This window comes from Crinia signifera, chromosome 19 (assembly GCF_055691185.1).
Source record: "Crinia signifera chromosome 19, ASM5569118v1, whole genome shotgun sequence".
In the NCBI taxonomy this organism is placed as follows: Eukaryota; Metazoa; Chordata; class Amphibia; order Anura; family Myobatrachidae; genus Crinia; species Crinia signifera.
In genome coordinates, this window is record NC_139226.1 from 29603804 (window position 1) to 29616328 (window position 12525).

At 45.5% G+C, this 12525-nt stretch overlaps 1 protein-coding gene across 2 annotated transcripts in view; it reads right to left on the reverse strand.

Moving 5' to 3' along the window:
* Positions 1-11729, reverse strand: part of NTF4 (neurotrophin 4) — an 88450-nt gene extending 76721 nt beyond the window's left edge. The window contains exon 1 of one of the 2 annotated variants that reach the window (XM_083162259.1): positions 11566-11729. The gene's annotated coding sequence lies outside the window, so the exon portion shown is untranslated. Of the gene's footprint in view, positions 1-9085; positions 9615-11565 lie in introns of those variants that run through there. The other variant, XM_083162257.1, reaches the window with a different exon arrangement.
* Positions 11730-12525: the final 796 nt, after the last annotated feature.

Sequence of the window (12525 nt, forward strand, 5' to 3'; positions counted from 1 at the left end):
CGCCCGATGATAGCAGAGGAACGGGCGGATCAGTCGCGCTGTGTGGTTTACGGAGGCTGGTTTAGAGGAACACATCCGTACATGGAAGTGCACGTGACAGCAAAACACACCTGACTGCTCACACTGGATTGATTTTGCCCCAATGGCCCTTATCACACGACTCCTCTTTGATAAGTTTCCCCCACTGGCCTGACAAAATATTTCTCTAATGGGCAAAACCATGCTGTACCATACCCTCCAACATGATCCATTCCATTAGGTACAAAATGCTCTGTTTCTGGATTTCCTTACCAGTGGCAGTTACAGAGATGGGGCTGCAGCACAGTCCAATATTCAAAAAGGGGAGCCACATACACTGCCACCCCAAACATCACTGTCCTGGACTCACTGGCAGTTGATGTGACCCTCCCTCTTTGAATTTTGGACTGTGCTGGAGTCCAACCTCTGTAACTACCACTGGCAGGGAAGTCCAGGAATAGAGAATTTTGTACCTAATGGAATGGGTTGTGTTGGAGGGTATGCTGTACTGCAGGTGGGGCAGAGAGAGTTAGATTTAGGGGAGTTATTTTGTTTCTGTGTAGGGTAAATACTGGCTGCATTATTTTTACACTACAATATATTTCAGTTTGAACAAACCCCACACAAATCTAACTCTCTCTGCACAAGTTACATCTGCCGGACCTGCAGAGCAGCATGGATATCAGCTGAATCAGGCCTTTAGTACAGAAAATCTATAGCTGGTATACGATGGGTGCGAGCATCGCTGATGTGCCCAACTGGAGAGAGAACAAGGCGCCTGCCAGTCATCTGGAGAGGATTATGCTTAGGAATAATCAGGTTTTATAGCACTGTGCATGTCATGTTTATTTGGTGTAAGTGCCTATTGCATTGTTATTCTTCCTTGCTGTGCATGTCCAAATGCTGTAAATACATACATACACATACTCTGAATACATACATATACTGTACCACCCAGAACGGCTTATTTTCCTATTAGCGCATTTCTTCTTTTTTTTCCCCACTTTCTAAGTGCCTTAGCCAATGTCACCATCAATTAACCAAGGCTATAAGAATACAAACGGAAGATTGGAAGTCAGATCTGCAGTGTTCATTTTGCACCCGGCATCCTCTAAAGCCTGTGCAGTTCCTCTTCCCTACCTGGGGTGTAGCTCTCTGCTGTGGTGCTTCTAGCACAGGCATGGTCTGCATATCAGTGCTGAAATACAGTCCACACTGTGCTAGAAGCAACACAGCAGAGAGTGACACCTCACGGCAGGGAAGAGGAACTGAAAGGCTTTTGGAAGATGCTGGGTGCTCGAATGACTATTAGTATGGGGCAGTCTGACCGTGGGAACATAAATGCGATTTTCCGTCCTAAGTTGTTACGCGATTCTTTGTTTTGTATCCATTTTGCTTTGATAGATAATAAAATAAAAATTGTGAGGTTCTAGCAAACAAAGATCAGTCAAAACAGACAATGTCTAGGTCCACACCAAAAAGGTCAACATGTACTAGTCCACGAGGATGGCTCAAAAAATGAATGAAAAAAAAAAAACCCTCATGTCGACCATAGTTGGTGTCAACCTTTCTCATGTCAATAATTTCACCATACGCTTGTCAACTTATAAACTGCATACGCTCTCCAACAATGCATGTTATCCTCCCATTAGTCTGCGTTGAAATCGTTGATTCAAACCAAATATTTGGAATGTAGTCATGTTTGCGACAATCACATCAGCAGAACATAAATGACCACATTATGGTGTCGACATAATGACTGCCGACATTTTGAGTGTCAAAAAAATATACCAAATACATAGAGTCAACTATGTTCCGGTCAGTCATCCATTAGCTTATAGAGAGGTACAGACTGGACGATAAACACAATAACGATATGGTTAATGATATATATAGCATGTTGTCCAGTGTGTACACTTAATATCGTTAACAATGCGCGCTCCAGCGGGTCTTTAACAATGCCTATTGTCGCAATGTTGAATAGATCTTCAATGACTGCATGTTCTGAGCGGGGACTGGATGCCGCTGCTGAACGAGATCGTTAAGATGTGTGAACTAGATTATTCGCTCGGTAGTTTACGGGAAATCGTTGAAGATATGGTCTAGTGCACCGGTTCTCAAACTCGGTTCTTTAGGACCCCACACGGTGCATGTTTTGCAGGTCTCCTCACAGAATCAAGTGAAATAATTATCTCCACCTGAAGATCTTTTAAAATGTGTCAGTGAGTAATGACTGCACCTGTGCACCTGCCGAGTGAGCTGCAAAACGTGAACAGGACTGAGTTTGAGAACCCCTGGTCTAGTGTGTACCCAGCATAGGACTGCACCAAAAATTGTTAAGCTGGCCATGCACTGAAGGCTGATGTACGACAGTGGTGAACAATTATCCTACAGTTTGTGGACATGAACGAAAATCGTTCAACACCTGAACTTTTGATTTGATTATCCAACGTGGCCGATACCAGATTTCAGCCAGTTCCTAGCAGTAAGGATCGTGCTCATACGCCGTGTAGTGTACGGCGGCATGGAGATTATCAGACCTTCACTCAGCCACACTTCTGATTGGCCAGACCTTCGCCTGCATCGTGCAGCCTCCCGTTAGCTTTAGGAGGATATTCAATGCTTTTTGCGAGCAGTGCTGATTGCTCGCCGTCACAGCTCACATGGTCAGTATTCAACAGACCCCCCTGACATTTGCACCTCACTGGGTTTTTACAGCGACGTGAAAACGGCGTGTGCGGCCACCAGAACAGCGAGGCTTGCGGCTAAATGCAAACTGTGAATACGGCCCTCAGTGTATGTTTAATTGCATGTGACAAATCCTACTAAAGAGTGGAGGACAAGTGGATCCCTGTGATATGAGCAACATAGTTCAAAAGTTTAATGTGTATAGCTGTTATCAGAGGCATCCATTGCTTACTGATCATAGGATTTGTCTCATGTGCGTAATTTGAAAGCATTTATCCCACCGCAAACCTCCAGCGTAGCTCCGGGCTTCAGTAGGCGCTGCCAGATATTTCAGCTGATAAACATTGGTCTTAAGTCATTCAAGATCCCTTAACACCTTCGTCCTCTCACGTTACATTTTCTCTCCCCTCCTTTTCTCTCTTGATAAGTTTAGTGAGACATTTTTTCCCCGAAATTTTATCAAGAATTCAGACCACGTAACGTGAGAAAATGCGACTGACAATGTTGACTTACAGGATGGAACTGGAAGTACTGGAAACATAGTTACCTCCCGTCCTGCATTCTTCTGGAGACTCCCTGACATAGCAGCAATCTCCCTCTCTCCCTCATTAGTCTAGCAATCTCCCTCATGTCACCTAGCCCACATTACACTGTTACATCATAGTTACCTCCCCTCCTGCATTCTGCAGGAGACTCCCTGACATAGCAGCAATCTCCCTCTCTCCCTCATTAGTCTAGCAATCTCCCTCATGTCACCTAGCCCACATTACACTGTTACATCATAGTTACCTCCTCTCCTGCATTCAGCAGGAGACTCCATGACATAGCAGCAATCTCCCTCTCTCACTCATTAGTCTGGCAATCTCCCTCATGTCACCTAGCCCACATTACACTGTTACATCATAGTTACCTCCCGTCCTGCATTCTTCTGGAGACTCCCTGACATAGCAGCAATCTCCCTCTCTCACTCATTAGTCTAGCAATCTCCCTCATGTCACCTAGCCCACATTACACTGTTACATCATAGTTACCTCCCCTCCTACATTCTGTAGGAGACTCCCTGACATAACAGCAATCTCCCTCATCAGTCTAGCAATCTCCCTCATGTCACCTAGCCCACATTACACTGTTACATCATAGTTACCTCCCCTCCTGCATTCTGCAGGAGACTCCCTGACATAGCCGCAATCTCCCTCTCTCCCTCATTAGTCTAGCAATCTCCCTCATGTCACCTAGCCCACATTACACTGTTACATTTTGGGGAAAATGAGGCAAGATAGACAGATACATTGAATCATCAGCCCCATTTCCCAGCACTTTACCAAGTATAGTCGCTCTTACTAACGGCTTTGGGGCTCATCTACATTTGGATACAAGTCATTTTAGAAGATTCCTCTCAGATGTAGCAGTGCACACCCATGTTTCTTGGATGCCACATTCACAATCTCTCCTTATATGGATCTAGACACGCCCTTTAAGCGGACCATAACACGCCCCCTCTATGGGGCGCTATGCAAAATTCTACTACCAACTATAATCTCCCTGAAACTAGTTATCAAAAGTAGGCAAGTATGACTGGAAGTAACAAAGGTCTTGCATTTAAGCAACAGTAAAAATGACATTGTGTGCAGCAGCGGTAGTCCTACTGTAGGGAGTACCACTGGTGAAATGAGACATTGTAAATGAAAACGGATATAAACACAAGTGGAATTCTCTTCTAGCACCGAAACAAACATTTACCTTCAGAGTGAATCATCAGCTAACAAATTAGCCCAAACTTCCTTCAAACACTGATTCCAAAAAAAACGACTGGAAACAGATTTCCTGAATATTGTTGCTTTGATGCCATATGATGACACAAACAAACATCGTTATGAGACCTTCATTTGGATTTACTAGAATATTGCGAACTGGCTTCAACAGTTTATGTAGCTCAAACAAACAGCCAGCAGCGGGTGGGCAGCTATAATTGGAAGCTCTCTGACATTAAAACGGTTTAGTCACCGCACTGGTAAATGGGCCATTAAAAAACCCAAGCCCTAGACAAACATATGAGTGATCTATGGAAACAAGGGGGGGATATCAACTAAAACAGATGGCTGGTTACAAAGGAGACGTACCGGACTCTCCCATGTGTTCGCTCCTAACGGAAGTCTTTTAGGTCTTAAACTATCAAACGCTGTGAGATTTATATTCCGCTGAGCACTACACGCACTGTGTTGTTCCCTGTGTACCGTATACTAAGTCAAAATATGAAAGTAATGATTTTTACAGGCTGATGAATATCAGTCGCCGAGAACGTAGGACACACTCGATCCGTAAACGTTAGCGTAAGACGTGCTTAAACTGGAAGCCAGATTGACTGAGCTTCAAAAGTGATAAAATGGTGCGTGATAAAGCTTCACTCGGTGGGCGCCAACCATCAAACCGTTTCTCTCCCCTTCGGATATAAAAGTCAATGAAAACTGACTTTTATTTCAGCCAGAGATGGCCAAAGAGGGGGCGGGTGCTGATGTCATGTGATCACTGCTGCCCGCCCCAAGCAGGTATCGGCCCGCCTGTGTTCCCAGGGGAATGGCCAGCATTTTCATGATGAGCGTTCCTCTGCTCCAGCACGTGTCTGCCCCCCTCCCCCGCTCCCTGGGTTTGCACATGTACATAAATGTGCATGCGCATAACCCCCCCCCCCCCACCACCACCACTACCACCATTGGAATGGGGCCAAATTCACTGCCTTCCGATCCAATTTGAATCACCCCCAAAGTACCAGCCAACCATCTCATAAAGCCCTATACACACTAGTGCAATGATTTTCAACCTTTTTACCTTGCGGCACACTAAATAAGACTTTAAAATTGCCAAGGCACACCATGAGATCCCCACAGGACAAAACACATTGGTCCCCACAAGAAAAGAAAAAAAAATCAAACCTATTGGCCACCATATAAAAAAACAATCACACTGGTCCCCACAGGTAACAAAAATAAAATACATTGCCCCTTTACATGAAAAAAAAAAAAGAGACCAATAAATATCAGTTTAACTGGTGGTGGCTGTAAATTGGTTTGGGCATCTCTAGATCTGGGGGCACACTTGAGAACAGCTCAAAGCACACTAGTGTGCCACGGCACTGTGGGTGAAAAACACTGACCTAGAGGATATAGTAAAAGATATCAATCAGAAAGGGCTTTTTAAGCTTTTACAGTGGGGTATATTCAATGGATCCCGGATCCATTCAGAAATTCTTTTGATGGAATGGATCCATCATCCTTTATTCAATGCAGCGGCCAAAGATTGATGCTCCCCGGCCGGCTTGGGGACAGGGTGAGCGCAGCGGCGGGAGGCAGCAGGAGCCAGGCTGGCTGAGCTGATCTCACCTGGCCCGGCAGCAGGACAGGTGAGAGCGACGGGTGTGTACGGGAGGCGGCAGACAGGAGGACGATGCCGTGTAAGCTGCTGCTCATCCGGCGCCGTCCTCCCTGCCTCAATCCGTCATCTTTTCATTTTGAATTGAGATTGCCGGAAACATGCCCCAAACCTTTCGGTTTTGGCGATGTTTCTGTCAAAAGCAGGTGGATTAGCAGCGATTCCGTCAATCCACCTGGTTTTCCGAATGTTCCGATCTGCCGAACAAAAAACAACCAGCACTGAATAGAATGTCTTCTATAGGAACAAGACTACAACACACGGCAGGCTTCCAAATCCTTTTGTAGTTCCAGGTCCCGAACCTCTCCAGACCAGCCCATCTCATAACTTGCATGATCACTCACGAGTTTGCGAAATGCAAAACAGCTGGCACGGAAAATCTAAAGGACCTTTTGCTGTAGACTAATCACACACCCTCGCCTGCTGGTGTGCCTGGTTTTATGAATGAAATAACCAAAGCTGAGAGCAATTCTGCATAGGATTACTTTAAATTACTTACAGCACAACCTGGCTACTTTTATCAAATAAAACCAAACCTCGCGATTTAACCCATTCATGAACTTCCACAGGAAAAAAAAGGGTACGATTAACCCTTTGAGTGCCATAATCACTGCGAGAGATAAAAATACCCGATAAAAATGCCCGCAGCGCTCACATTTGTTATATAAAGTCAAATACCAAATGTGTAAAAATAGATTATATTTCCTACATACAGTAAACATTACAGGTCATTATGATGAGTACTTGGCAAATTGTACACCTAGTTTGGCAAATTCACTTGGCATTAAAAGGGTTAATAAACACAGCTCAAATGACTAAAAGGCTGCCGCCATCTATAGAAATCGAAGACTGGCCTTGACCAGATTCTGCGGGCTGTGCTGCCAGGCATGGGACCGTCAGCAATGCCAACCACTGTACCACCCTGCTGCGTTATTCAAAAAAATAAAAGAACTACATCCAAAAAAAATTGGCTTCATTGATTGGATGTTTTTGGTCAGCTGATGAGACCTGTCTGTGGTCAAAGACCAACCACGCTGCCTGGGCCCACATACTGGTAACCGACCTGGTATTTGCCAAAACGCCAACTCTGTTAGAATAAATTGATTTTTTATTTGGTCAGCACCAGAGTCATAATAATATTAAACGCCTCACTGGTTGCTGTGGGTAACAGCCATTTTGTGCCACGGGAACCACGCCGTTAAGAAAAAAACAAATGTACCTCCCTGTTATGATTTCTAAAAAGAACACTAATTTTTTTTTATTTGATCTTCACTTCCGTAAAACATTCCTATTTTCAAAATAATCACACAAGTCGCTTTCTACAGCAGGAGACAATGGCCCTTATTCTGGTTCACTATCAAAGGCAACTTCCTTCTCAAATGGACAAAACCATGTGCACTGCAGGTGGGGCAGATGTAACGTGTGCAGAGAATTAGATTTGGGTGAGTTATTTTGTTTCTGTGCAGGGAAAATACTGACTGCTTTATTTTTACACTACAATATAGATCTCACTTTGAAGTAAAACCCCACCCAAATCTAATTCTCTCTGCACAAGTTACATCCGCCCCACCTGCAGTGCGCATGGTTTTGTCCATTTGAGAAGGAATTTGCCTTTGCGAGTGAACCAGAATAAGGGCCAATATCTGCCTCTGGGCAAGTCAGCAATGTGGCCCAAACAACATACTGTAGATACCGCCTTTGGTTTCCCTGTCATCAGGGCTAGCGCCTATGGAGAAAGGAGGCAGAGAGTCTCCTGTCATCCTCCTGTCAACATTTTCCACACCTCCACTTACCACGCGTTCAGGACAGGCTCATACCCATAATGATTTGCCGTGTCACTTAACGCAAGAGTTTTCAGCAGCTGAGGGTTAGCACCTCTGTTACGTTGCCTCATGTAACCTCTTCTTACAACTCTGTTTACATAATACAGTAACACCAAGTCATATAGGCAATCGCCAGGATTACATCTGACACAGTCATTCGTCTTGGATTTTACTAGCACAAAAAAAAAAATCCAGCTCATAACTAATAAATCTCGAAATTTCTGCATTATATCACTGAATATTCAACAGGTTATTTTCACTGGGGGCTTAAATAGAAACAATGTTTAGTAAATCTGTTCCAAAGACAGCCGGATACTCCTGCTGGGAAATGACTCCTGAACATATTATGGAAACTTTTGCATAGTTGGTTTATTTGCAAAACAATATAACAGGTATATATAAATCTATATCTATATATCATTTCTCAGCTTTTTGTGACGTTGATTTGTAACGTTGATCACTGTTGATTCCAATAGGAAACAAGGCTTTGACCCTTTCAGTGCCACGTGAATTTGTCAAAATAGGTGTGAAAATCGCCAAGCAAACATTTTTTGTTCATCGTAATGACCTGTAAATGTTTACCTTATAAAGGAAATATAATTATTATTATTTTTTTTTTATATTTGACTTTACATAACAAATGTGAGCGACGCTGGCATTTTTCGCGGATATCTTCAACGTCTATCACAGAGATGTTGGCACTCAAAGGGTTAAGGCCATTTTTTTTTTTTTTTGAAGGTAAAAGGCTTTCTTCCTACTTGCAATAACCTATAGACACAGCCTGCAATAAACAATGACCTATGCACATATTTGGAACAGAAGACTCCACCACACGCACACTCTCCCTTGCAGAAGGAGCTTGCACTCTACCATTGTCATAATCAGCTCACTGCCTACTACACAAACACAATAGTTTCTGCACAAGCAGACAGGCTGCAGTAACAATGCCAGTTTCCTCCAATATGACTGATTTAGCTACTACCAGTACAAGCCATGTCAGGGATCTGTCAGTGACATAAATACACCAGATGGGGATGAGATCCAGCCAGCAGGAATTTATCTAATAAACACATTGCTTCCAAGCTGGGGGGATAACAGGAGAAAAGTTGGAGTAAATTTGGAAAACTTACCGTCCCCCAGTAGTGAGTAACTCCTGCAGTCTCCCAGGCACACATGTGATCAGGGGAGAAGGTTGCTGCTTCTTTTGTGCCTCTTTTCTGTCACTCCAAATAAGAAAGAAAAAAAAACTGAAAAAGCAGAGTAGTGAATGCAATGTCAGGGCACTTAGCTGCACCCTTCTCCTCCTCAGGACACTTTACTGCCAAGACTAGCAGAGAGAACCTGTGTCCACATCAGGGAGAGAAAACTCATTCTTGCAGGTTCCTTCCTCTGGAGAGTAAAAGCAGTAGAGGGGGGGACAGTCTGCAAGAGAGACCCAAAGTAGACTAACCCCAGCTGGGTCTCTTGCTGCTTGTGCTGGTGGTGGTGGTATGGTCAGTGGGCACCTTCTTGCCTCCCATATAGCAGCAGCCAGATCAGTAACAGAGACCTCCCTGCTTGTTGTTGCTGCTGCTGCTGTCTCCTATGTACTATAACCTGATCCCTGCTGCTGTGATATTCCTAGCAGGAGGCAGATCCACTTTACTCATAGACAAATTCTCTCCTTCTCCCCTGGTGACGTGTCTCATCCTCCACTCCCCTTTTTCTAGATAATTTCACCCTGATAATAACACCCAGGCCACTAGGCAAAATACCTGGGTGGATCAACGTACATAACTAGGTCCCTCAGACTCCTGAAGTGCCTCCTACTGTCAGCTGCGGTGCATGGCTGTTGCTAATCATCCATGATTATAGATCAGAGGGATCTGGGTTAGTTACAGGGACATGTGTTGTACTGTAGTGTATGCTATATACAGTATACACATTTTATAAAGTTGGCATTGCATCCATAAAATATTAATATCGCTAAACAGGTGGGATTAATGGGATTGGGTGAAAGCCGGAACGGTCTGGACTCCGGAACGCCGGATCAGTTCCCTACGGCTCCGTGGTTGTTAGGTCGGCACAAGAATGGTTGACACTGGAAGGTGGACAGGAACTGAGGGTCAACAGGGTGCTTAGGTCGACAATGCAGAACGTCGACCTAAGAAATTTTGCGCCCCCCAGCCAAAAAAGTTTCCGGCGCGCCCCCCCCCCCCCCCAAAATATATGAATTCAATTTTTTTACCTATATGCTCGTTGCCGGGGGTACCCATGCTCATTGCCATGGGTTGCAGGCACTGTACGCACTGAGCTCCCCTGACAGAGAGAAGGGGGGAAATATGGTCAGAGAGGGGGGAGAGATGAAGGGCAAGGAGAGGGGAACAGATGGTGGGCAGGGAGAGGGGGATAGATGCTGGGCAAGGAGAGGATGATAGATGCTGGGCAGGGAGAGGGTGGTACATATGTGTGGAGAGAGAGTGGTGCAGATCAGAGCCGAATTTCCCATTAGGCACGTGAGGCACCGGCCTAGGGGCGGCACATGTTTGGGGGCGGCACTTGGATGCCTCTGATAGTACGGTCAGCCCAAAATGTACCAATAACTGCAAAATATCCACTGTACTGTACTATATTCCATCTTAAATCCATTATATTGGCTATTATCAAATGATGGCTTATAAGTAATCAATAAAAATAATACAATTAGGCGGGGGAGGGGTGCAAATATTATTGTTGTGCCTAGGTGCAGATATGGGGAGAGGGGGCAGAGGGTTGGGAGGAGACAGATGCTGGGAAGGTGGGGACAGGTGCTGGACAGAGAGGGATTGGGGGACAGATAATGGGCAGGAAGAGGGGGACAGATCCTGGGCAGAGAGGGATGGGGACAGATAATGGGCAGTGAGAGGGGGACATATGCTGGGCAGGGAGAGGAGGAGCAAAGAACTGCAAGTGCCACACGGATTCACCAGGCTAATCAACCTGGCACCTATTTGAATTCCCCGGGAAGTGTTCAGCATCATGGTGTTCAACATACCAATGCTGGCATCCCAGAACCAGAATCTTAACATTAATTAGGATGCCGACTACCGGGATGCCGAACATAAGTATAATGGGGCGGGTTAGAGTCCGGTTGAGGAAGGGGGTGTTATGTGTAGGCACTAGGGGGGCACTAAGGGTTGGGGTGGGTGGGGAAGGTTAGGGTTAGGCTGCAGGTGGGGGAAAATTTGAGTTAGGCTGCAGGGAGGGACGGTTAGGTTTAGGTGGTGAGGTACAGGGGTTAGGGTTAGGCAGTATTTGGGAGGGTTAGGACTAGACACATAGAAGGGGGCACTTAGGTTTAGGATGCAGGGGTGGGGGAGATTAGGTTTAGGCAGCATGTACAGGGGTAAGGGGAAGAATTAGGCTGCGGGGACAGGATTCCCTCCTTTGGGATGCTAGTGTCGGTATTCTGACTGCCGGCATCCCAGCTGCCGGCCATCTGTATGTATCCTGAATTTCGCCGTAGTCTACACATATTCTAAGCAAAATGACACAGTTTTTATATGTCACACTGACATATACTGATACACACTGATATTGTGCGATAGATAGATAGATAAGCCCCCCCCCCCCCCTTCCCCAAGACACTTACCTGATTAATGAAAAGGTGGAGTAGGCATGCAGCAGGGTCTTCTGCTCTCTAGAGTATCTTCACCCCTGACCTCTGTGTCTCTCATCCCTGCCTCAGGCTCCTGGGGTTCATTAAAACTTCTTCCTTCAGCTCCTCTGGCCAGCACAGCCACAGAGCAGTCTTCCGTTAGGCCCCGCCCCCTTTTCTTCTCTCTACCCGGCTCTAGTGTTTCAATGAAATGAAACTCTGGCTGCTAATTGGAGGACGGCGGCCATATTTTTGTAGCCGTATGGGGGCAGCCATTTTTATTAGCTCTGGCAACAGCAGCTACAAGAGCAGCAGGACCAGCCTCTGCCTAAAGGTGGCCATACATCAGAAAGATATTGTACCCAATCATACAATCTCAACTGATTGTAAGATGGATTGTATGCAGATTGTGTGCACATCTTATGTACATAATCATACAATCAATCAGCAGATGGATTGTATGACTGATTGTAAGATGGATTGTATGCAGATTGTGTGCAAATCTTGTGTACACAATCATGCAGTAGATGGATTGTATGATTGATTGTATGATCGATTGTGTGTAGATTGTGTGTCCAAAAACCACCAAGGACTGCCGGGGATTTCAAGGGAAATTGTACACAATCATGAGCGCAATCGATCTTAAGATCGATCTTTCTGATGTGTGGCCAGCTTTACATGCAGCAGCCACGATCGTGAGTGGGGGGGAGGGTTTTTTTTTTGACTGAGACAGACATACACACTGTCACACACCCGGCGCCCACGCAGCCCCCGCTCCTCCAAGCAGCAGCGGGGGCTGCCTTAAAGTATCTACGCCAGGGTTGCCGACTCTTTCTGTCTCCTCTCCGGGAGAAGCCCGAAGAGGAGACTACCAGCTGCAGTTCGGGGGGCGGGGCTTGAGCTTTACATCATTAAGCCCCGCGCCCCAGGATGGTAAATACCCCAATTCACAGA